Source organism: Enhydra lutris, unplaced genomic scaffold (assembly GCF_002288905.1).
Source record: "Enhydra lutris kenyoni isolate GAN:26980312 unplaced genomic scaffold, ASM228890v2 scaffoldscaffold12, whole genome shotgun sequence".
Classification (NCBI taxonomy): domain Eukaryota; kingdom Metazoa; phylum Chordata; class Mammalia; order Carnivora; family Mustelidae; genus Enhydra; species Enhydra lutris.
The window spans coordinates 51,309,340-51,336,566 of NW_019154096.1; the positions used below are offsets into that span (position 1 = coordinate 51,309,340).

Below are 27,227 nucleotides of genomic sequence, written 5' to 3' on the forward strand. Positions count from 1 at the left end.
GAATCAAAGGACCCGCGTTGAGCTCCCTGCTCAGCGGGGAGCCTGCTTCTCCCTCTGCCTACTTTGCTCTCCATCTCTCTGTCATAAATAAATAAAATCTTAAAAAAATTAAAAATAGAATTATCATTGATCTCGCAATCTCTCTTTTGGATATATAGCCAAAGGAATTGAAATCTGCATCTTAAAGAGATATCTGCACTCCCACCTTCATTGCAGCATTATGGACAATAGCCTAGATCTGGAAACAAACCTAAATATCCATCAGCAGTTAAATGGACAAAGTAAATGTGGTATATAGATACAATAGAATATTATTCATCCTTTAAAAGGAAGGAAATCCTGCCATTGTAAGGCTGAATAATATTCCCTTGTATGTATATACCACATTTTCTTTTTTTGTTGTTGTTCAGGAAACATTTGTCATAACTCCAAGTTTAGGAATTTTCACTGACAGAAAATCAACACTTTCAGAAAATCTCCCCCATAGCCCTGCTCAGCTTCTGAATCTTGGTTTTCACAGACCTATCAGCATATTTCTCTCCAATACGGACAATCATTGCACCCATGCTTGATGGATCAATCTTAACTTCCAATTTCGATACTTGGCCTTTACTTAGGAAGCTCTTCAGGACTGTTTTTATTCAAAGAATGGCTTCATCTAAAGGAGATGCAGTGGTTAGGTTACTGTGCAAGGTGCTTCTCCACACTGGATGCTCAGCATGATTGAAAAGGCAAAAATGACTCCAGGGATATTGTTCAAGCAACCATTTTCAGCAAGCAAACGGATCAGGTTGGACATGAGGGGAGAGAACCTCTCTTTTGCTTTCATGTCATTTAGTCTTTTCACTTTTACTGTATGCTTTACACAAGGCTTCATAATGGAAGTAGGCATTTTGGGTTCTTTCAGTATTTGTGCTACTCTCAACAATTCTTTTTCTACTTGTTCCATCTGTTTAGATGCAGCAGAATAAAGGGCAGCAGCATAGCAACCTTTGATACCATATACTTGAACAGGTGGCCTCATGCGCTTGGCAAACAACCTGACCACAGATGTACTAAAGCAACACACCTGTTGGGAGAACCCAGAAACTGCTGGGGTGGCCATCTTCTCTGGGTGGCTGTAGGTCCATATACTACATTTTCTTTACACATTCAACCATTGATAGATATTTAGGTTGCTAGAATAGATGAACCTGGATGACATTATGCTAAATGAAATAGTCCAGATACAGAAAGACAATTACTACACTATCTCACTTATGTGCAATCTAAAATAGTCAAACAGAGACAGAAAGTATAATGATATCTGCCAGGGATTATAATAGGAGATAAATACAGATAAATACAGAAAGTTGGTCAAAGAGCACAAAGTTTCAGTTATGCAAAATAAATGAGTTCTGGAGATCTACTGTATGACAAGGGACACTTACTAACAATATTGTATACTTAAAATTTTGCTAAGAGGGGAGATCTTATGTTAAGTGTTCTTACCACTGAAAGACAAACAAACAAAAACCCCCAAAAACCAAGGGGATGGAAAAACCTTTTTGAGATAATAAATAAGATTATGGCACTGATAGTGATGATGGTTTCATGGGTATATACTTATCTCGAAACACGTAAGTTGAACACATTAAGTATCTACAGCTTTTTTTATGTCAATCATACCTCCATAGAATGGCTTCATAAAATCCCCTACAAATGTCATACTTAATGGTGAAAGACTGACTGCTATGTTGTTTACAGTAACAATAAATTAGAAATGTCTTAAATGTCCATCAATGAGAATTGGTAATTAAAAGATAATTAACTAGATCTACATGTATTAGAAGAGATAAATCTGAAAAACAAACAGAATTAAAAATGTTGCAGAATGATATATAGTTGTCAAAATATACAAATAATATCACATATTCATAATAGAAATACACACTACGTGTAGGCAATATTCTGTGTATATACATCTATGTGTATTATGTATATAGTATAAATAAAATAAAAATGAGGACAAATGTAAGTAAAAACTTAGTGCTTAGTGGTTACCTATGTGTTGAGATGAAGGGCAGTGGGATTGGAAAGGAACACTCAGGTGGCTTTAACTATATCTGAGATGTTTTCTTTGAAAAAAAAAAAAAAGAAAGATGGAACACGTGGTTGGTTCAGTGTCTACCTTCATCTCAGGTCATGATCTTGGGAGTCCTGGGATTAAGCCCTGTATCAGGCTCCTTGTTCACGGGAAGTCTGCTTCTCCCTCTCCCTCTGCCTCTGCTTGCCACTCCCCCTGCTTGTGCTGTCTCTGTCTCTCTCTCTCTGTCAAATAAATAAATAAAATCTTTAAAAAAATAAAAATAGAGAAAAGATCTGAAACAAATATGTCCATATGCAAAGACTTCTCAGTCTTAATAAAGTTTGTTATTGGTAGGTAGATGGTACTTATTTCATTATTCTCTATACACTTTTTGTGTAGTTTGCTTTTCTCCAAATAAAAATATTAAAAATAAAAAAGTTTTAACATACTTGTTTTCATGAAAAAGTTTGCCTCTGGAGAGGGGCTAAGATAGGTAGTGGCAGAAAGATAAGGAGAAGGAAACTATTGCTTCTTATCATAACCAACTCTGCACTATTTGATTTATAACCTTGTTGATTTACAACTATAATAAAAAGATTTTTATTTGTTTCAATGAAAATGGTTTTATACTGGAAAAGATTGAAGACTACTTCACAGATTCTAAACTCTTTGATGCCTCAATCTTACTTGTGTTCTTGAATCTAGCTGTAAATACATATTTATTGTTTGTTGTATTTCATTTCCTAAAGATTATGGTCCACCTTGATCTCTTTTTTCTAATCACTGGTCACAAATTTACTCCTTAGACACTTCATTTAACTCTATGGTACTTCAAATTCCTTATTTTTCAGGTGTCAATAATAATACCAGTCTTGCCTACTTCCCAAGGCAATTTTAAATGTCAAACAAGAAAATGGGTTTCAATTTTCTTGAAAAATATAAAGCATATTTGAATTGAAGAAATGTAGAAGGTCACTGAAAGATTGGGAAGAATTCTCAAGAGATCATACCATCACATTAACATCCATAGTCCAACCTCTCTTCCAGAACATGTCAGTAACCATAAAAAAAAATCTTACTTCCATATATGTATCTTGGAGCCTCTAAATATGTCTTGTTGTCTGGTGGAGTAGAAGTGGAGGTAGCAGTGTGATATCTGGTTAGGAACATTATGAAAATTGGCTTCTTTAGTCATGAAAAATATTTTTTTAGGAAGAAATTTCTTAAGATGCCATGACGACATACTAGCCAGTTTTTTGGTAAAGGTCCCATTGAGCCAGTGATAAATCTTACTATATGGCTGTAAGAAGTACAACACTTCTTACTTGACTTAAAACAATGTTGGCTCTAGGGCTCTCCCATGAGGGAGGGGTGGGGATGCTAAATAATTCAGGGAAGAGAAATGATTATGCAGACATATGGGGCATCCCTCCAAAGACTGTGATTCTAATGGGGAACAATAAAGAACTGGTCCAGGGAAGGAGGGAGGGGGTTAAGGAAAAAGGTCACTTGTTGGCACTGATTTAGTCACTTGGGTATTAAGTGTAATCAATGATGAGACATGGTCCTTGCCTTCAAGGAATTTATAGGCTGTGATATAGTGACTTGGATACAACAAGCAGATTATCAACACGGAACAAAATAATGAGGCAGAAACATATGAACTAGTCATGTTGGTCACATACAAAAGCCATACTTTTATATTGTATTATACTGTATTATTTTTCTTTTGGACATGAAGATCAAATGCTGTTACTAAGTGTGAAGAGTCTTTGTTCAGAAACAGCATGGATAGACAAGTCCCTTTGCCGAAGCCACTGAAATAATGATAGGGCACACACCTGGTGGTTTATATTTCAAGTGCCCAGAAGCCCAAAATTTTCAGTTTGTAATTTTGTTGTGTTCCAAAGACTCACTTATCAGTCAGCTGTGGGAAATTTGGCACATATTTTCACATAGAAACAAAACCACAAATGGGGGTCCTATGTTAGACTGGCCCATAAAAGGTTGTACAAACCCACTTTAAATTAAAAAATTAAACTACTAATGGTATGGTAGCATCTAATTCCTATGTGTACTACATGTGTGTCTTTCGAATTTGAAATGCCAGGATCCCCTTTCTCTGGATATAGCACCTCATCTGCTAATACTAAACATGAAGATACATTGATCTTAAGCAATGACTCTGAGTGTGTATATGTGTGTCATGAAATATGCCACTCTGAAATCCTGCCACAGGAAGTGTAACTGATTATCTGTTCTAGCTGCTGCCCTCCCACATTCACAGATATGTTCATGCTGAGTTTCTATTTTCCATGAGCTATTTTTCCCAGTGACTAAAAATGGTGGGCAGAATACTGAGGCATGCCCATTCTGGCAAGCTGCAGGACTTTTTTTTTTTTTTTTTTGCAAGTTGCAAATTTGGTTTGAGGACTTCCCATCACCCTTCTCAGAACCTTTTTTGGAACCATGCTGTAGTCTAAGATTCCTTCTATCATATTTTTCCTTTCTTCTCTCTATAGATGTTGGACTAATCTGAAGTCTTTCTTTCCTTTGACAACTCCCCTGCCCACAATTTCTGGCATAGATAGTCCTATCTTTGTGTCTCCTTCTTCACATACTTAAACTCCTGCAAATGAGAATGAAAGTGGCCCAAGTAAGATGGGGATTTGGGACTGGCTCACTCACCATCTTGTGGAAAAAAATACCATCTTGAGAGTGGGATGTGGATGATAAAGATTTCACTGGTAGTGACATAAGACAGGAGCCAGGTACAGAGATGCAGTTGCAAAAGAAATGGGTCTAGGGAAGACATCTACAAGGATAGCAGAGTTGCAGATTACTGCAAAACAGCATTCAGGCTCTGAAGAAAAATAATGAGAAATTGAGGGTCCTTAACAAATAACTAATGGCTAAGTGTGAGAGCCAAAGGATTTTACTGGTTGTTTATAAAGGCACCCTTATATTCTGTGGTGGAAGAGCAGACACAGCTAAGTAGAAAACTGAAGATCTGATAGTTACAGGGCTTCAGAGATATTTGAAGCTTAATCAAGACAGGTCTGTTATCATAACATCAGGTCTCTGGGTGGAAAAACCCAGTACCCTGAAGTATGGGTTAGGGACATCTGGACTGAAGCCCCAGATGTTGGAGCTGAAGATGTCCCCAAGGCCCAGAGCTTATAAGGGGCCCACTCTTCCCAAGTAAGAGGTTGCACTTGCCCTGTATTGCAAAACACTGCAGAAGCCTCTCTCTGCAAGACAGCAATTTTCCTCCTCAGAACCTGCCCCATCTTCTCTTCTCATTTCCAGCCTCATTACTAGAACTAAAACCCAGCATTACTGGTTAAGGAAATGAAAAGAATATGCAGTTAATGACTTGGGACAATCAGCTAGTATGTATAAACAGGAGCTAGGGATATACTCATGGGATTAAATTTTGAAGATGTCCAACCAAGAGGGCCAGGATATCAGACCGGATAATCAAGGAATCTTTGACTTGGTGTTTTCTTAGGACATGGGATTTAACACCCTGGCAAGGATGCCAGGTGACTGGGCAAACTCACTGCTAGGATGACATTTAGAGTAGAAATGCCCAAGTTGCCCTAGCAGATAGTAGAGGAAGGAATGAAAGAGACTGAGGGAAGTGCCCAGGCTAGAATGGATATATTAATAAGGCCAGAAGACCCACCAGAGGATTAGGGCCCATTAGAAAAGTCAAAGGACACCATTGCACCAAGGCCATAAGTAATGTGCTGGTGAAAAAAAAAAAAAAAAAAGAACTGTGCTGATGAGAGGGGCACAGCATCACCAATAAGTTCAGTGGTGGCTCTTAGCCACAGGTCAGATTTGGGCTTCTTGATAACCGTAAGGATAGGATGATGGGGACCAAAACAATAGAGCCCAGGTGGTGGTACTTAACTATATGAAGCCAAAAGGTTACAGTTATGATAACAGGAAGCAAAGTAAGAGGGTCAGCCAAGAGGGTCAAACCAGCAGGGAATTGTGAAGATGGTTAATAAAGCATGACATCCCTAAGGGCAGAAAGATGGGTAGCCAACAGGAGTGTTACTTAATATCTACAAACACAAAAAGACAAAAACGGATGAGTGGTAGGAAGTTGAGGCTGACTGCCCCATGAAAATTTCCTAATCCCTCGCTAGTTCTTGGTCCTGAGTCAATTTTAGTAGTTACTTAATATCTACAACTACAAAAAGACAAAAATGGATGAGCAGGAAGTTGAGGATGATTGCTCCAATGAAAAGTTCCTAATCCCTTACTAGCTCTTGGTCCTGAGTCAATCCAGAACCTGTTGACTAAAAACATGTTCAGATCTTTAGGGGTAACACTACAGCAATATATAATGATTCTCCTTTCCCCACAAAAGTACCTATAGTCATTCAGACGACCATACATGGAAGAAAAGAAAACACCCAGACATTTTGTGGAATATTTAATACAGGGTCTGAGTGGACAGTGATACCTAGAGAACCAAAGTGTCAATATGGCCTTCATATTAGAATGAACATTATGAAGGTCAGGTAATGAATGGAGTCCTAGAATTGTGCCTAATGTGAATTGGATATCTATTACTGATTGATTTGATTTGATTAGTAAATCAAGAATGAGTATGGAAAATAAGGAGAAAGTTTCCATACTTTGGACATGGCTACAGGAAGTAACCTTCCATGTATAAATTCTTGAGGCAAAAATATCACTTGCATAAAGCATTGAGAATGAGAATTAACTGCTGGGAGGTTGGAACTCTGAACAGAAATTTATCAGACACCAGAGGTTTCTAAGAAAAATGAAAACTGCAAGGACAGTCCTTCCATTAGCCTGCAGTAAGCTAATGAGAACAGCAAAGAATTATAACTGATTAAGGAAAATCTATTCCCTCTTCTTGTGAGGGCCCTTCTACTTTGCTGCTCTCTATTTAAAAGCTTACTTTTGGTGGCCTGTTCCTGAGATCCTAGCCAGAGGTATATGAACCTTCACCCAGAGTCAAGGCTGGTTCTGTATGTGAGAAGTATTAAAATCAGCAGACACGGCAAGAATCTATTCCTTTACGGTTTAATTCTTTTTCTACTATAATATTACTTCCTTATTATTTTCTTGGATTTTTTTTTTTAAATGAGACTCTAGGCTTTTAGTATTCTGCAACTCAGAACCTGTGGGTTCATTTAGATACCAGAACTACTTTTGCATCCATCAATACCCCATTAATAGACAATAAGAGGCCCAGTTCTTAGATTAGCTCTCTTTCTATGAACCAATCCACAGGAGTAGAGAGGACTTATTCTTGCACAATGTTCAAGGACAACATCCCAAATATTCTGGTTCTGGCACTTTTAGGACATATAGTAATGATATCCCTTGCAATCTGTAATCTCCTGCTCTAAATTCCAATTTGTTTATGGAAATTTCAAATCAGATAGTCTTCATAAGACTTTCACACCTCCTCTGGAAAAAGATATTTTGGCAATATGTATCAAAAGCTTTAAAAATGCATATACCCTTTGACTAAAAAACTCCACTTCTATATATTTTCTCTGAAGAATTTACAGAACTGAATTCCAAATGCATAAGAATGTTCATCACAGGGGTGCCTGGGTGGCTCAGTGGGTTAAAGCCTCTTCCTTTGGCTCAGCTCATGATCCCAAAGTCCTGGGATCAAGCCCCGCATCAGGCTCTCTGCTCAGTGGGGAGCTTGCTTCCCTTCCTCTCTCTCTGCCTGCCTCTCTGCTTACTTGTGATCTCTGTCTGTCAAATAAATAAATAAAATCTTAAAAAAAAAAAGAATGTTCATCACAGCTGTGCTTAATGGTAGAGAAAGAGAGAGAGAGAGATAAAGTGGGAGAGTGAAATACTGGCTCAATTTCTAATAATAGGAGAAATGAATAAATAAATCCATAAGACAGATTTAATAAATGCAGTACAGAAAAAAAATTTTTTGACATAGGAAAATATTAATATTGTTAGATGAAAAATATATTGCAAAACAATAAATATAATACTTTTGTTTTAAAAAAAATCACTAAATAAATATGTGCTTTTAAAGTTTTCTGCCTTGGCTACAGTTCTGAGCCTTCTGTCTTATTCCAGTCTTAATGGAAATCTTTTAGATTAAAACTAACATCAGGAAATTTTAATCAGCTTTTGGGTAAACATATATATACATATATATGTACACATATATCTTAATTTTGTTTTACATCTGTATATCCATCCATCCATCCAACCATCCATCAATCCATACATGCATCTATTTTGGTCCTTAATTTCTTCTCTGCTTTCACTGTATGTGTGTGTATGTACATATGTGCATATGTGTACACACACCCAAAAATATTGAAGACAGAGAAGACATTAAAAACCAGAATAGAAAATAATATAAAATAACACTATTTTCCTGACCAACTTTTACAGTTCTCCTTGGTGAGATATTTAAGAGATAATGTAATATTTAAGAGAAGAATTCCTATCTCTCCACATATTCCTATCTGCTCCCCAATGCTAATGATTCAAGAAAACAGAAGCTAGAGAGCTATAGCTATGAAACCAGTATCACCAACAACCACCCAAACAAAATGCAGCATCATGTTTAAATGATTGTGTCAGGTCTCCCTACTGCTTCTTGGCGCTTGACTATATTATTAATGTGTGTTAGTGTGTGGGAGAAACCTCCTAATTCAGCCACACAATCAGATCAGAACTCTCAAGAGGTTCCCACTCATCCCAATCTCCATTCACCAGTTAATTGAATCCTCCCTTCTTTTAGTCATCATGGCTCTGGCTGGTGAGGTGTGGGCCTGGTCAGGGGAAAGCAGCAGGGCAGATCTTGCAGTTTTAAGTGAAATCAGGTGTTGCCTTCCCTGAAGTGAGATCTGGAAAATGTCAGTTCTTAAGTAACTGGTTTTGGCTGCTGAACAGTCGGTCTTCCCCACCAGGCTTAGCATTCCCTTCCCTTACAAGAAGCTTACCCTTTTCCTCTTATATTGCCTCAGTCTCCTTCATCTCCTCTTTAGAGCTCATTAAATAAGAATTTCCACTTTGTAGATATTCATCAGACATGATTCTAAGTGTGTTGGGAATGAGAAGGTTTTGATGATAAAATACCACAAGTGTCAATAAAACACTCTCTAGCATTATTGGTGACGTAGAGTCCTACCTGTGGAGAAAGTATAAAAGGTTTCTTGGCAGAGTGGGAAAGAATGATTGGGTCCTGAATCTTTTCTCCATATGCTGAGAGCTACAGGCAGAAACACAGCACACAAGTTTGATCAAGTCAAGGCATTAAATGGAGTTGAGAGAATGTTCTTTGGGTTTCCTTTCTTTTTTTCTTCTGTTGGTCAGTCTGGGGCCATTCCATTAAGAATTGCAATCCAGATTGCAGAAACACACATGTGCACATACACAGCTGATGTATGATCATTTTTATTTTATTAAGTTTGGTTGATTTGCATAATGTGCCTCAGCACATTCTAAGATTGAACTAAGTAACAGTGGGGAAGGCCTGGTAGTCCCATCTTAAGTAGGATGTGGCTCCTTTGGAGGATGCAGCCTCACACTTACTCAGGGGTACTTGGATGAAATATGGATTACTATGAGTATGGGGTCAGTGCCAGTGATTTTCTAGTCTAGTTGAGCCAAATGAAGTCTGTGATGAGGCCCAACAATTCTGAGTTTAGCTGATGACTAAGGACCAAATCAGTGAAACCACCTCAGAACTTAAAATAATGAAAGAAACTAAGGAAAGACCACTGGGGCTCTGGCCAAATCTTAACTAAGAATGCTTCATCACCCCATCACTCTTCACCCTAATACTCTCTCTAGGCAATCTGATTCATCCCTATGGCTTTACCCCTATCTATGTACAGCTAATATTTTAAAGATTTTTTTTTATTTGATAGAGAGATCACAAGTAGGCAGAGGCAGGCAGAGAGACGGGGGAAGCTGGCTCTCCACTGAGCAGAGAGCCAGATGTAGGGCTCGATCCCAGGACCCTGAGATCATGACCTGAGCTGAAGGCAGAGGCTTAACCCACTGAGCCACCCAGGTGCCCCTATAGCTAAAATTTTAGTCCCAAATTTAAATCTCTAGTCCAGGGTTCATCTCCTAAACTCCATCTATACAGGACATATCAATCATCTCTATTAGAATGATCCATAGGCATTTCAAATAATACATGTGAAAAAATAAACTCATCAGCCATCCCAATAAATCTTTTAAATATTCTCTGAATTGATAAATGATATAGTCATTTACCAATAACTGTGGGAATTATCCCAGGCTCTTCCCTGTCACCCATCACAACCAAAGCTGGACATTCTAAACCTTTCCCAGACTTTCCCTTCCACAGTCCCTACCACTTCTACTGTAATCCAGGCCACCATATCATTCACACAAAAAACTGAGAACTGAGAACTGAGAACAGCCTTCCCATTTACCACCCTTCAATCCTGTCTCGATACTACAACCCAGAGAGCTTTCTAAAAAGGAGATCAATACATCATCTATGTAGCAGTCTTGCCAAACATATTTAAACAGAATCTAACCATAAGGAAACAATCAGACTAATCCAGTTTTAGGTGCATTCTATAAGAAAACTGGCTCAGAAAAGAATATTGAAAAAGAAAGCCAAAGTTGGTGGCATCACAATTCCAGACCTCAAGCTCTATTACAAAGCTGTCATCATCAAGACAGTATGGTCCTGGCACAAAAACAGACACATAGATCAATGGAACAGAATAGAGAGCCCAGAAATAGACCCTCAACTTTATGGTCAACTCATCTTCGACAAAGTAGAAAAGAATGTCCAATGGAAAAAAGACAGGCTCTTCAACAAATGGTGTGGGGAAATTGGACAGCCACATAGAGAAAAATGAAACTGGACCATTTCCTTACACCACACATGAAAATCGACTGAAAATGGATGAAGGACCTCCATGTGAGAAAGGAATCCATCAAAATCCTTGAGGAGAACACAGGCAGCAACCTCTTCGACCTCAGCCGCAGCAATTTCTTGCTAGGAACATCGCCAAAGGCAAGGGAAGCAAGGGCAAAAATGAACTATTGGGATTTCATCAAGATCAAAAGCTTTTGCACAGCAAAGGAAACAGTTAACAAAACCAAAAGACAACTGACAGAATGGGAGAAGATATTTGCAAATGACATATCAGATGAAGGGCTAGTATCCAAAATCTATAAAGAGCTTAGCAAACTCAACACCCAAAGAACAAATAATCCAATCAAGAAATGGGCAGAGGACATGAACAGACATTTCTGCAAAGAAGACATCCAGATGGCCAACAGACACATGAAAAAGTGCTCCACATCACTTGGCATCAGAGAAATACAAATCAAAACCACAATGAGATACCACCTCACACCAGTCAGAATGGCTAAAATTAACAAGTCAGGAAATGACAGATGCTGGCAAGGATGCGGAAATAGGGGAACCCTCCTACACTGTTGGTGGGAATGCAAGCTGGTGCAACCACTCTGGAAAACAGCATGGAGGTTCCTCAAAAAGTTGAAAATAGAGCTACCCTATGACCAGCAATTGCACTACTAGGTATTTACCCTAAAGATACAAATGTAGTGATCCGAAGGGGCATGTGCACCCAAATGTTTATAGCATCAATGTCCACAATAGCCAAACTATGGAAAGAGCCTAGATGTCCATCAACAGATGAATGGATAAAGAAGATATGGTATATATATACAATGGGATACTAAGCAGCCATCAAAAGAAATGAAATCTTGCCATTTGCAATGATGTGGATGGAACTAGAGGGTATTAATGCTGAGCGAAATTAGTCAGAGAAAGACAACTATCATATGATCTTCCTGATATGAGGAAGTGGAGATGCAATGTGGGGGTATGGGGGGTAGGAAAAGAATACATGAGGGTTGCTGGGGGGAGGGGGGTCAGGAGAGGGGGTAGGGTTATGGACATTGGGGAGGTTAAGTGCTATGGTGAGTGCTGTGAAGTGTATAAACCTGGCGATTCACAGACCTGTACCCCTGGGGCTAATAATACATTATATGTTTATTAAAATTTTTTAAAAATTAAAAAAAAAAGAAAACTGGCTCAGACTCTTCAAAAATACCAACGTCACAAAAGACAAAAATATAATTGAGGGAACTGTTCTAGATTAAGGAAGACTAAAGAAGAAAACTAAATGTAAACATGATTCTTCTTTGCATCCAGAATTGATGGAGTGGGAATAGCTGCTGTGCACATTATTAGGAAAATCAAGGAAAACTACCATATGAACTTTGTACTAGATGATATTGAATCAATAAAGGTCAAGTTTCATAGGTGTTGTAATGGTATTGTGCTTATGCAGGATAAAGTTCTTATTCCTAGGAGATTCATGCTAAGTTATTTAGGGATGAAATATGATGTCTGCCATTTACTCTCAAACGATTCAGCAAAAAATTACATAGGTAGATGGCTAGGTGATAGAAAGAAAGCAAATGTGGCAAAATGTAAACACTGATGGATCTAAACTTTCAACTTTCCTTCTGGTTTTAAATTTTTCAAAATAAAAGTTGGGGGAAAAAGAGAGAGAGAGAGGAGACAATCACCACTGCTAAATTGTTCTTCCAGTAGACATTTTCCACATTATGAAAACAACTTGAATTTTTTTGAGATTAAAAAAAAATGGTGGGGAGGGTCACTAAGGTTGAATTACCAAAACTACGTATTTTCATCCTCAGTACCTTGGGCAGGTTTAATTCCCAAGTAAGCACCATATCACAAGTTAAAGCAAGATTTAAAAGCTATATAAGAAGTGGCTAGGTAGTTAGTTCAACAGACAAATTGAATCTAAGCCAGGCATTTTCTTTCACACAAAAGAATATGAAAACAATTATACGCAGATTTTCATCAAATCCTCATAATAACCAAATGAAATATTAAATTCATTTTAGCAATGAGAAAAAAAGGGAAATAAATAAGGGAAAACCTAACTGAATTATGTCCTAGAGTTTTTATAGCTTTGCATTGTTACGTGATACTAGAAGTTTGCAAAGAGTAAACATGTTAACATTTTACAAACAGGATAATTGAAGCTTTGTTTTTCATAAACATCATTAATTTGTTTGTCTTCTGTATTATGATTTTCTTCTGCCTCACAACAAAATAAAACAATTTTTTAAAACTCTCTATCAAGTCCCAATAAAATCCTTATTGCATTTAGGATAACAACCGGAAGGTTGCTTATGAAGGAGTCCCCACGGGATGCCTGGGTGGCTCAGTTGGTTAAGCAGCTGCCTTCGGCTCAGGTCATGATCCCAGCGTCCTGGGATCGAGTCCTGCATCGGGCTCCTTGCTTGGCAGGGAGCCTGCTTCTCCCTCTGCCTCTGCCTGTCATTCTGTCTGCCTGTGCTCGCTCTCTCTCCCTCTCTCTCTCTGACAAATAAATAAATAAAATCTTGAAGGAGTCCCCATCTCCTTATCTTTTCTCTTCCCTTATCACATCCCCTTTTTAATCATTATGTTATAGTTACATTTAACCACTTGTGTTTCCTTGAGGCATAGGTCCTCTCATGCCACTAGCATTTCTTGCTGGGTGTTTAAATCAAGAGAAAAGTGAGGTACCCCTTCATGCCACAGGTATGCCTAATACAAACATATTAGACACAAAAACACTCAAGACCAAACCTATGCATACAGGAAGTCAAGTTGTCAGGATTCTGCTTCCAGGATGACTACTATGGCAAGTCCCTCATCCTCACTGAGCCTCAGTTTGTTCATCTATAAAAGGCAGTGGTTAAATCAGATGATATCCAATGTCCATCTGCTCTCTGTCCTCACCATCAAATCTAAGAAGTGGCCTAAAGAAATCACAAGAGAACTTGTGTGATACATGCTGGTACTAAAGAGGTTTTCCCTTTTTTTTTTTTTTTAAAGATTTTATTTATTTGACAGAGAAAGACACAGCGAGAGAGGGAACAAGCAAGGGGAGTGGGAGAGGAAGAAGCAGGCTTCTGGCTCAGCAGGGAGCCTGATTCTAGGCTCAATCCCAGGACCCTGGGATCATGACCTGAGCCAAAGGCAGACACTTAGCGACTTAGCCACCCAGGTGCCCCAAGAGGTTTTCCTTTTAACGAAAAATCACCTCAAAGAAGTTACGAAAGTCAAATAAAGGATAAAGTTTCAAGTCATAGTCAAGTTTGAAGGACTTAACTGGTATGATATAAAAGAAATCCAAATGTGTCATCTTTGAGATTTATATCAAATTACATATGAAAATCTAAATAATATGGTGAAACAGAAGTTAAGTGAGAGATTAATTTTAAGTTGCGGTATGAAATTTAGCTCAATTTTGGTTACTGGGCAGAAAATGGATTCAGGGAGCAGTGAGGAAATGCACAAATATGAATATAGCCCATGAAGGAGAAAAATTCATTTCTTAGTGTCTCATTTTCCATCATCTGATAGACGCAGAGATAAATCTTTGAAAGCTCTGAGGAATATCAGTGTCTGAAATCACTAACAGTGGAATGCCTTGCAATTATTCAATATCTCCCTCTCTCTCTCTTCCAAAAGAGCTCCTTCCACATACTGAAACTGACACTTGGGTGGGGTGGAATAACTTGTAATGAACCTGGAGGAAGAAGCACTTCCATATTATTTAACTCACTCAACAGGGACAGTGGGTACACAAATGAGGGAAGGGTACTGTTTTCCTTACTGAGTGCCATTATTTTTTTTTGTGGGGAAGACTTCAGTGAACTAGTAATACTAGTAGTAGTACTTCTAATAGTAATACTAGAAAAACATATATCTTGAAGTCCAAACCATTGGAGTTAACTTAGAAAGTTTTTACCAAAAAGCTGATATCTAAGGGTAAGGAATTGCTTGGTTTGGAAAAGACTGACTGGATAACCAAACATTGGTTGCAAGCATGGGGGATCTCCCATAATACTTTTTGTTCCTTTATGCTGGAACTCTCTGAGCAAGCTTTTTCTTTTTGATTACATAAAATTAAAATTGTTTCCTTTATAAGAACAAAGTAAGGAAAAGGAAGAGGGAAAGAGGGAGAAACAGGATATGCAGGAAGGCAGATTTAGAAAAGAGGTTCTGAGAACTGTTTACAAAGTATTCAGAAAACAGGAAATACCTCCTTTCTCATAAATTAAAGGCAGAAAACTTAAGAGCTGAGGGAAGTGTGCAAAGAGCTAACATAGGAAATGAAACCATAGTCAAGCACAAGCATAGAAAATCTCTAATTCTGACAAAAAAATTGTGTTTATCAATTAGTGCTGGCAATGATTAACAAATAGCTAAATTTTTATTAGGAAGATATTTCATTTGTACTAAAATATTCATGACTTTTTCAGTCTTGCTCCTTGTTATAACTTTTGAGATGTGTAAATAATAGGAATTGGAGGGAAAATCACAGACGCATGGTTACAATTGTGTTTCTTATATAAATAAAAAAATACTTTTAAGTAAAGCATACATCAACAGGAGTTTTGCTTTACAACTTACACCCCAACTATCACATAGAAGATGGACTGGGAACTGGAGAGTGGGTTAGGGATAGGGATAGAAATAGAGTATAGGAGATTATTACAATTCTATAGAAAAGAGTTGGACTGATTGTTTAGATAGAGAAGATGAAAGAAAAATATAAATATATGTTTTTAACAGGAAAGAAGTTGTGAGTAAAAATACATTTGACAAATGTTAAAATAGAGAAAAAATTCTGGGAAAATGCCTTCAGGTCTTTATTCAAATTTTACTGTTTCAGTGAAGCCTTCTGTGGCAGAAAACAAAAAAAAATGCCATGATCACCACACCATTTCCTTTCTCTGGGCAGACAAGAAGACCTTTTCTAGCTTCCCTTGTATTGTACTTAAGGGTGGGAACACATGACTTAATTTTGCAAATGAGAACATGAGTAGGAGTGATGTGTTACTTCCAGGCCAAGGCACCAACCTCTGGCGCTACCTCTATCTGTCTCTATCCTTAGAAACTATATGTCAATGTGGTAGCTTTAAAATATGGAGGAAGCATCAAAATATGGAGGAAGCTTGGAATCTTGAACTGCTGGGTGGAATAATGAATCACCTATGTCAGACTTCCTCTGAGCAGAAACTAAACTTTTGTTGGGCTAAGCCATTAATATTTAGATTTATTACTACAGGAAAGCATAGCCTATTTTGATTAATTCACCTTCTCTGGCCACCCTAATCTAAAATTTCCTCTGCCCCCCTCTGCACACAAAAACCCAAACACACACATACACAATTCCCATCCTTTTTCCTTGCTCTTTTAGCATTTGTCACTCTATAATTTATAATGCATTTTATGTATTTATCTTATTTATTATCTCTCTTTCCTAGTAGAATGCCTTCCATGAGGCATGGATGTGTTTATGTGTGTTTTCTTCATTGTTATAACCCCACTGATACAGTGCTTGGAACACGGTAGCCGCTCAAGAGATATTTACTGGATGAATGAACAGAAAGATAAGTTCAGTCCTGTCTGGAAAACAGTGAGATTTTGAATAGATAGGTATTAAGATGCATTTGTGAATTCAAATATGAGAGACCCATCCATAGACACGTACTTGGAATACATCAATATAGTTGGAGGGTTCATACTTGAAGTCATAGAAATGAGTTCCTTCGGAGATGAGTGTTGCAAGTTGCCTTTTCAAGAGCAAAAGCTGAGACAAGGTCTGGGTGTTTACTAAGGATCAATACCTTTCAAAGAAAGGGAAGTTAGTGGATTGGACAGAGGAAGAAGTTAAAACTGCAGTGCAAGCTGAAAAATACCTCAGCCAACCTGATGCGGAGCTCTGAGGCAAACACTGACAGAGTTGTCCTGCATCAGACCAAAATGTTTGGGTCTTAGACTCCCACTTCATTCAGTCACTAATGTCAGCTGCCCTGAGAAGGGCTGAGCTTGAGTGAGGAGAACCCTAAACGAGTCGAGAGCTGACCTCACTCCCCAAAGCCAGGTGGTAAATACTTCTTTGAAGGGAAATCTGAGCAATATATCACCATATCTATCACAAATGAAAAAAGAAGAAAAGGTTATTGATTAGGGTTGCCAGATTTAACAAATACAAATACAAATAATGCTATTTCATTAACACAAACCTGTCCTATGTAGTATTTGGGACATACTTAGGCTAAAAATCATTTGCTGTTTATCTGAAGTTCAAATTTAGTTGGGTGTCCTGAATTTTATTTGGCAATTCAACTGAGAACTGACTCTTACAGTAAAGACAGAGTTGTCAGGAAAGAAGAAAGTGGAACTGTCATGAAGAGATATGAGGAAGTCACAGAATGATCCAAGAACCAAAATGAAGTAATAGTAATGAGATCTAAGGAAGGGGGTGATTTTTTAAAATAATAAGATGATGATAGAACAGAGAACCTTGAAAAGTAGAGAAGATAGATAAAGGAAGATATAGACTGAAAATTACTTCAGTGATAGAGACTAGGAATAATAAATCTCCAAAAAGGAATGGATTCCAGTGTCAAATGACACGGAAAAGCAGAACACAGCTAAAAACTCTTTGGGGCATGGGGGTACAGCAGACCATGAGCTATGCCAAATTAGATGTGGTAGGGCATGCGTTGCCACAAGATGGCACTCATAGTTCCTCTTTTTCAGAGTTTCTATCAATAAACATTCTGCAAATTTTTTACTGTTGTAGGACAAAGAGAATATCTTAAGTTTCACAACTTTACACATAGGTTATGTTTCATGTTCTATCATTTTTCCACAGCTTGTCATTGTTTTCCCTTTAGAATATGAAGACATAGTGAATATTGGAATGGACTGGCAGGGGGTATGGGGGGGGGCAGGCATTAGTTCCTGAAGGAGGGAGCAAAAGTAATGTTATTGCAGGTACTCAGTACAAAGCCTTAACAGAAAGTTGCTGGATTTGGTTATCAGATAATGATCGAGCTTCAAGAAAACTAGTATTGTTAGAAATGGAAACCAGACTGTCTGGTATTGAGGACTGACAGTGTGCTGTGAAAATAGACAGACTATGTGTTTAGCACATCTGCTGTGAAAGATAGGAGGGTAGCCACGGTGACTTTTTTAAGGAACAAATATAGGTTTGTTTGCCATATTCATAAGCCTCAAATATTTCATAAAAACACCTGTTAAATGGCAGTTGGCCTCACACCATAATATCTCTACAGCACCAGTGCATTTGTGTTGCACTGATAATTCTACTTGACTAACTCCATTAGTCCCCCAATATTACAGTACTTATATCTTTTCAAAATAATTTCATATCTATTTCTCATATTATATTGCTCATAGAATGAATATTTGAATAGATACCTAGATAGACCCCAAAATTTGCCTCACATTGCACAGCTAAAGAAAAACGGAGCCATGGACCAGTTTTCTGATGCCTAATTCCATACCCCTTCTACTGAATTATTCTTTTTGTCACTTGATTTCTAGTTCAAGTTTTCCACTTATCTAATTTTTATTTTTTCTGGCATGCATACAATGAGAATGAGTCTTTGAAGTTACCCTGTCTTGACTAGTTTCCATGCTATCTCAGGTATGTAGTAGTTAAAATTTACCTTTTTCCAGTATAGTATGGAAAAAATATGCTCATTATCATTTCTGCTTTTTATAAAACTGAGTATAATCCTGAGCTAAACATAAAAGAACTTATAAATTAATGTACCACTGAAGAGGTAAAACCCTGTGTCTGTTATTTTGGGTATATAGGGACTTCTGCTAAAATAAATTTCTACCACACAATCCAGAACAGTTTTCTTTTCAACCAATAAATCTAATCATTAGCCATTTATTTTTATCTTTTTTTAATCATCAAGGTAAAAACATTACTGGTGTATATATTTATGTAAAAATCTGTTTTGATCCCTTTAAATGTAAAGAAGAGTAAAATGAAGACAATTTAGCTTTGTTTCTCCCATTCACCTCCTCCACCCCAAACAGAAAAAAGAGTAGAGGGGCTTTGGGGCTTCTATAGCTAATTCACCAAAAACTCCATATAAGTCAAACAAAAGAAAACTTCAAACTTATTTTGTGGCTAGGCCTCCATGGGGGAACAGCTTTCTTACTGAGTTGGAAAGAATAAAGAGTATTTTTGAACTTACAAGTGTCTGAAAACATCATGTCTGTAAAGTGAGGTTGGCATTTTTATGTATTTAAAAGAGTCTAATGAAGCTCAGCTCCTTACAAATTCTGACAAGAAAATGAAGAATGGGACATGGTTCCTGCCACCCAGGGGTCAGAGTGGTGGTTATTGCTCCAACCAATTGTACAAAGAAGACCTGTCATTTATAGATAGCTCCACAGTCTTGCATTAGCAAGAACATCATGAAGACTGGCCCTTACCCAAAGAATTTACTCAGAGAGACATTTAATATGGAGTAAATACAGCCTCAAAGAGAACAGCTTTGAAGAAGGGCTTTGAAAAGGTCGGAAGAAGATGAAATGAGGAATGTTGTTACTTAGTGCCTTTATTAAACAAATGCTTGCCTTAGCTCTTCTCCAGCAGTCTCAAAATGTGGCAAATGACATGCCCACTTCACAGACAAAAAAAAAAAAAAAAAAAAAGACTTGGAATGTGAAGTTTTTCATTAGGATGGGCCCTAAGGCCAAAGGACTGTTCTCAAAATGTGGGAATGTCCTATTTTTACCAGACTGGAGTCCTTTGCTCTCTCAGGGACCTATCTACTGGTTCAGGAACACTCCAGGATACTTTGGATTTCAGACATTCTCCCCTGTCATACCAGTTACATTTGGAAACTATTCTCCCTAATCCTTTTATCATATCCTAGTTCCTTCGGGCTTTCCTATAGGTAAAAAGTAACCAATCACTGCTATCACTATAGCAGATAGCACCTTATGTGTTAACTTTTTTGGAGTCATGGACACAATCTAGTATAAAATCAATAAAATCTTGCGGTGTTGAATAAGTTTTGTAGTTATACATAACATCACTCCCTGCAATTGATTTCTTTTTCTGCTGCTATTCATCTCTAGTCTTTTTACATATAAATGCATTCATCCATTTGACAATTATTGTTGAGCACCTGCAGGTATTGTTCTAAACAATGTGTTTATAACAGTGTAAGACAGCCTAAGTCCCTGTTTTCAAAGACCTATATTCTAAATAGGTAAGAAAGGGAGAGTGGGAGTCAGGGAGATGACAGGTAATAAAAAAACAGGTAAAATGAACAGATACTTCTCCAATAAAGACATACAAATGGCTAACAGACACATGAAAAAATGTTTATTATCACTAGCCATCAGGGAGATTCAAATCAAAACCACATTGAGATACCAACCTACACCAGTTAGAATGGCCAAAATTAACAAGATGGTAAACACCATGTGTTGGAGGGGATGTGGAGAAAGGGGAACCCTCTTACACTGTTGGTGGGAATGCAAGTTGGTGCAGCCACTTTGGAAAGCAGTGTGGAGATTCCTTAAGAAATTAAAAATAGAACTACCCTATGACCCTGCAATTACACTACTGGGTATTTACCCCAAAGATACTGATGTAGTGAAAAGAAGGGCCATCTGTACCCCAATGCTTATAGCAGCAATGGCCACAGTCGCCAAACTGTGCAAAGAACAAAGATGCCCTTCAACGAACACATGGATAGAGAAGATATGGTCCAAATACACTATGGAGTATTATGCTTCCATCAGAAAGGATGAATACCCAACTTTTATATCAACATGGATGGACTGGAAGAGATTATGCTGAGTGAAATAGTCAAGCAGAGAGAGTCAATTATCATATGGTTACACTTACTTGCGGAGCATAAGGAATAACACAGAGGACATGGGGAGATGGAAAGGAGAAGGGTGTTGGGGGAAATTAGAGGGGGAGATGAACCATGAGAGACTGTGGACTCTGAGGAACTAACCAAGGGTTTTGGAGGGGAGGGTGGTAGGAGGTTGGGTGAGCCTGGTGGTGGGTATTGTGGAGGGCACATATTGCATGGAGCAATGGGTGTGGTGCATAACAATGAATTCTGGAACACTGAAAAGAAATTTTAAAAATAAATAAAAATTTTTTAAAAACCAGGTAAAATCAGGTAGTGGGAAATCTTATGAAGACAAGAAATTAGGTTACTGTAATTATTGAGACTAGGTGGAGAATGACTTTCCTTTGAGTAGTCAGAAACTCTGCCCTGAGGAGACAACCAGGGCCAACCATACACAGATCTGGGAGGAGACTGTTGCAAGCAGAGAAAACTGCAAGTACCTGAAGTTTTGAGACAGAACGACCTTGAAATGTTTGAAAACAAAAGAGAGCCAAGGTTGTTAAATGCTAATGAAAGGTAGTAGGAAGTGTGCATGAGTTCTGAGAGATCCAAGAGGCATACTGGGACTGCTAAATCATGAAGTTATACATGGGAGATCTCAAAACCTATGAGGTGCTGCTTTTAAAAAGACTCCTAAATATTTTAGTGTGTTTTTCCTAAGATCAAGAACAACTGTGAAAGTACAATTATCAAAATCAAGAAAATTTCACCAACATATCCAATAATTATCAAAATCAGAAAGTAACATTGATACAATATTATCTAATTTATAGACCTTACTTAATTTTTGCTAATGGTCCCAAAAACATTTTTTATAGAATTTGTTTTCATCTGACCCAGGATCACAGATTTCATTTAATTTTCATGCTTCTTTAGTCTCCTTTAATCTGGAAATGTTCTTCATTCTTTCTCTGTCTTTCATGACATTGATATTTTTTTAAAGTACCAGCCATTTATTTCACAGTATGACTTTAAATTTAGGTTTGTCTGGTGTTTCCTTAAGATTAGATTCAGATTATGCAGAATATTAAGTTTATCCTTTTTACTGTGGTCTATAAGGAGGTACACACAACATCATTTGTTCCTTTACTAATATGCAAAGGGGATAGGATGGTAAAAAGGCATTTTAGCTAAGGAGAGATCAGTGTATGTTTATGCTGTACATGATAGCAAAAATACAATATCAATTCTAAAAGTAGAAGAATAATGTAGACAAATTCTGAATTAAATGCAAATGCAAGAAGGCTTTTCTCACTTGCTCAAACCCTGAATATAGGGCTTTAGGAAAACTTCAGGAGTCTCTAAAATGTTACAGAAGAAAGAGATGGAAAACAGAATGTGAGTTATTAATAAGGGCAAAGGTATGTTAGCAAACTTTTAACATATAAAAATAACTGTGATTTTGAATATAAATCTATACAGTTTAAATAAAATAAACTAAATATTTAGGTAAATAAATAAATTGCTTTTACACAGGCAATGCAAAAAGAAGTTGTTGAGCATTTATGAAACTGAAATAAGTGCACACTCAGTGGCAATCACAAGGGTTTCCACTGTATGTAGCCTCCCTTCGATCATAGTATAGTGTAGTGTAGTGTAGTGTATTTTATTTACCATAAATACTAGTTAAAAGCAAACAAATAAGAAATGCATGGTTTGAAATGTTGTCATAAGGAATAATGGAGAAAGGAAAGACCAGCAAATCCAAAGCCTATATAGAAAATAAAAGAGTGGGTACAGATTGGGCAAGAAGATCCATAACGTGAATTTAACTAGACCACCAGATCATAAAGGTCTTGGGGGCATGAAGTATGGTTGTTCTCTGGGTTTAGTTTTTTTTTATCAATATCTGTCTTAAAATATGGTATCCAGAAATCAAATTCTCTATATGACTTAGCACATAAAACAGGACTGCTACTTCTCTTTTTATTTCTATACCTCTATTAGTGCTGAAGTTACCATGAAACCTAATCTGTAGAATTTCAGAGATGAAGAAGAACCAAGACTATCATTTATTTCATTTTCAAATGAGAAAAATTAAGTGATTAAAGTTAAGTGATTTGCCAAAAGTTACCCAACAGTGACACTACTAGAGAGCAGACAGTTGAGGCCTGGAGCTCCAAAATGCTGGTAAAAGAGTCATTAAAACATCACTATCAATACAACACCATTTATTTTTCAAATAAGTAGACTGTTGTGTGGCTGTTGTATGACATATAGTTTGTATCCCTAATTCTCATGCTTCAGAAAAGATGTTGCACACATATAATTTGCCTTTAAAGAACCTTGAGTTTTAGAAAGCTTTTTATTATGGAAAATTCCAAATGTTTACAAAGTAAAGAGAACCTAATGAATCCCCCATGTACTAACCTAGCTTTAATAATTTTCAAAATTCTACCATTCTTTTTCTTTATTGTAGTAAAATACACATGACATAAAAATTACCATTTTACCCATATTTAGGTGTACAGATCAGTGGCCTTCAGTACATTCACATGCTGTGTCTGCCATTCTTACATCAGCTAAATCTCCACCCATTCCCTAACTATCCCTCCATGATTCTGAGAATCTCACTTTTTAAAATCAGATATCTAACACCTCACTTTTCATCCAAATTCACATGTGAATTTTTGCTCTAATCCTCAGTTCCCTCTACATGAGTGTTATAATCCCTCTTTCAAAGTTGCTGTGAGGTTTAAAGAATGCACTGTAATTTCACCTAACAGGCACTTAGTAACTGTTAGTTCATTCACCTACCCATTCACACAGTAAGACTGTTCCCAAAGAAGCTATGCTGATAACCCAATGGATTCCCTTTCACTGATGTGATGACTCTCAATTTTATTTGTATTTTCTTGACATTTCTTCATTGTTCTTTTTGCACCTTATCTAGTTGGGACCTATAAACCTAATTAAGTTTCCAATATAAGGTCTTTGTAGAAAAGAATGAGGTTCTTTATACTTAGTGATCATATTTATTTATTTATTATTATTTTTTTAAAGATTTTATTTATTTATTTGACAGATAGAGATCACAAGTAGGCAGAGAGGCAGGCAGAGAGAGAGAGGAGGAAGCAGGCTCCCTGCTGAGCAGAGAGCCTGATGTGGGACTCGATCCCAGGACCCTGGGACCATGACCCGAGCCGAAGGCAGAAGCTTTAACCCACTGAGCCACCCAGGCGCCCCAGTGATCATATTTAATTATAACACTAATAAAACAAACTCTAGTAGCCCAAGTGAGGAATTTCTCAATTTATTGCATCCCCTTATTCTAGAGCATTGGTGGGCAAATCAAAAACATCCTTGACTTCCCTTTATGGATGAATTACTATGGAGAGCATAGGAAAGAGCTGATTCCCCTTTTTCTGGGTCACTCCTCTGACTAGACTCTCTGATCTCTGATAGATTCTTCAAAGCTTCACTTTTTCTTTCTGTGTACTAAAGGGGGAGATTTTCTAAGACCCATTCCTCAGTCTTGAGTTCTTTTACAAGCTCCAATAGATAATTCATTCATGTGGTTTCAGTCTACGTCTATGAGCTGTTACAAAATCAACATCTTTAGCTAGCAGTTCTCTGACCTAAGAATCTTATGAACTCGTCAACAGCCCCCCAAACTATTTTCCCTCCCCAAAATCCTCTGTTTCTACTGATGGGACCATCACTTTCTTGGTCATCCTGTCTAAAACTAGAGCCTCATCCTTAACTTTTTAAATCCTGTATCCCCTATACCCAATTCAACTCCAATGAAGAGTGATTCTTCCTTAGAAGTATCTCTTTCATTTGTTACACACTTTTCCCAATTCCACTAATTGGGCACATTACAACCTAATTAATACAACAGCTCATGTGGTCAATCAAATAATGCTTAATCAAGAAATCAGAATTCTGAACTCTTCCAGAAATTAAATGAGAGTCAACCAGCCCTTCAACTAACACTTGGGGAAGTTTAAAAACACATAAATCCTTTTTTTTTTTTTTTTTTGAGCCAGGAAAAAAGAAAAGCTTTTCTTTATTGGTAAAGCATGTTATTTTATAACTAGGTCTGAATAATGCAAACATCTGATAATCTTTAGAGAAATCACACCAACATAATCTGAGTGCTATCTGGGCCCTCTCAAATACAGCTCACATTTCCCTAATTTTACAGTCTCTATATAAAAACTTATATTCCCATTATTACATTTAAAGGGCCCTTCAAAGGTGCCATAAAGTTCCAGTCTTGATAATCTCCAATTAGTGTCCTAGCTACATGGCTCTCAAGTTCCAGTTTACTAACTTAACATGCAAGCTAGAGATTATTTTAACTGAGAACATTTAACCTCTAATGACTAGTTTCCATTCTAAGCCCCCAGCTATACAAAACAGCTAACTTTCAGATTTTAGTTTTCTGCTTCCTTTTTTCCTTTTGCATTCTAGTATAATACAGATAACTACCTTCTCACATGACTCTTCTATCAAAGAAAACCCCAATTAACACTCACTCACTCCAGTGTTCTGGGGCTCAAAGTTTTGAAAATATGCATGCACAGATACATTTACAAATATATCTACTATGGTTACATTTGTTTGGTAAAGTCTTAGACATAACCTTAATGTCTATTCATAAGTGAGTAGGAGAGTGGGTGAGTGTATAGATAAAACAAAACTGCCATGAGTTGTTAATTGCTAAAACTGAATGAAGGGTTCATTATACAATCCTTTTTTTTTTTTTGGCAAATGTTTAAAATTTTTTCCATAAATTAAAGAAATTAAGTTATATATCTGCTATAAATATGATGTAACACTAGAAAAAACCAACACTGATAATCTGTACTCATAGAAATAGGGCTATGATATGTGCTAAGTGAAAAAGAGCAAGTTAATAAACAGTAAGTACAGTAGGCTCCATACTGAGGTTCTGAAAGCTCTCTGTGCATTAATGGGTAGATGTATTTGCATATCCACAGAAAAAAGTCTGGATAGAGACCCACTATACTGACAGCTAACCCTGGGAATTAGGTGGGATAGAAGTGGATGATCATATCTACTCTACATATTGTAATAAGGTTTGAATTTTTACCAGCATCTGCAAATATAAAAAATAAAGAAAATAATAATAATAATAATAATAATATTAACATCTGAAATCTTTAATGCTACAGGGACGTGCAGACATTCTTGGGAGTACTGATTACTAAGAAATACTAAAGGTATATGACTATACTTCAAAGCATGCTACATACTGAAGGTAAAATCCATTTATCCGACCTATTCTCTCAAGGCATTGACTTTAATTAAGTGCTTTTCCTACTAGCCTTATCTGGGATTGCCTTCTGTTACTTCCTGGCAAGGTCTTACTTAATTCTTTGATCTCTGCTTGTTATAGGCAGAACAGATGGAGGAAAACCATAAAAGATTTTCTTGCCCTTTAGTTCGGTCCAAATTCATAATTTTCTTCAGAATACTGATCAAAGTAAATTTATGTTTCCATGGTACCCAGTAGCTACTAACTTTCAGTTTGGCCCCCAAATACTCCTACTACTTCCATATTTTTACTAAGGGATCTGTACCCTCTCCCTGATTTTGTACCTACTAATTCTTGTAACCTTCAGGTACTATTTTCCCTGCCTATCATTACCTCCCCACCCATGTCTGGGTCCTATGCCTTCCTCTATCATAGCACTTATCATATTATACTAAAATTGTTTACTAATCTGTCTCCCCTGTAAGACTGTAAGATGGCTGCAAGTAGGAGTGGATCCAGGTTTTATGGGATCTGACAGTAGTGTAAGAAAGGGAGCTTTCTTTAAGAATATAAGTTATAGGGGGCGCATGGGTGGCTCAGTGGGTTAAAGCCTCTGCCTTCGGCTCAGGTCATGATCTCAGGGTCCTGGGATCGAGCCCCACATCGGGCTCTTGGCTCAGCTGGGAGCCTACTTCTCTGCCTACTACTCCTCTCTGCCTGCCTCTCTGCCTACTTGTGATCTCTGTCAGTCAAATAAATAAATAAAATCTTAAAAAAAAAAGAATATAAGTTATAAAAAAAGAATATAAATTATGATACAAAATTATGTAAAACATAACTTATTTTAAATGAAAAAAGAAATCACAACAGATGACTGAAGCTTTAGAGATTAAGATTTCTCTTTTCTGAAACTTCCTTAGACAGTTTATTAGCAAAGCTTACATAGAAACACATCCTGATTGCATCCTGATTGGCTTTACTGTCACATTACAAGCACTCACAAGGGCCTGTGCAAGTGATGCATCCCAAAGTCCAAGCTTCATTAACTTCACCATAAACCTATGTCTTGCTTTTTCATTACTAAATTCTCAGCAATTCTGAATCAGCCTAATGACTTATACATAATCA

The 27,227-nt window shown here is 37.2% G+C and overlaps 1 protein-coding gene and 1 pseudogene across 3 annotated transcripts in view; both read right to left on the bottom strand.

Annotated features, from left to right (window-relative positions):
- LOC111145067 (heparanase 2 (inactive)) overlaps positions 1–27,227 on the bottom strand; it is a 667,951-nt gene that overhangs the window by 273,983 nt on the left and 366,741 nt on the right. The window lies entirely within an intron of this gene.
- Positions 468–1,105, bottom strand: LOC111145068 (annotated as a pseudogene).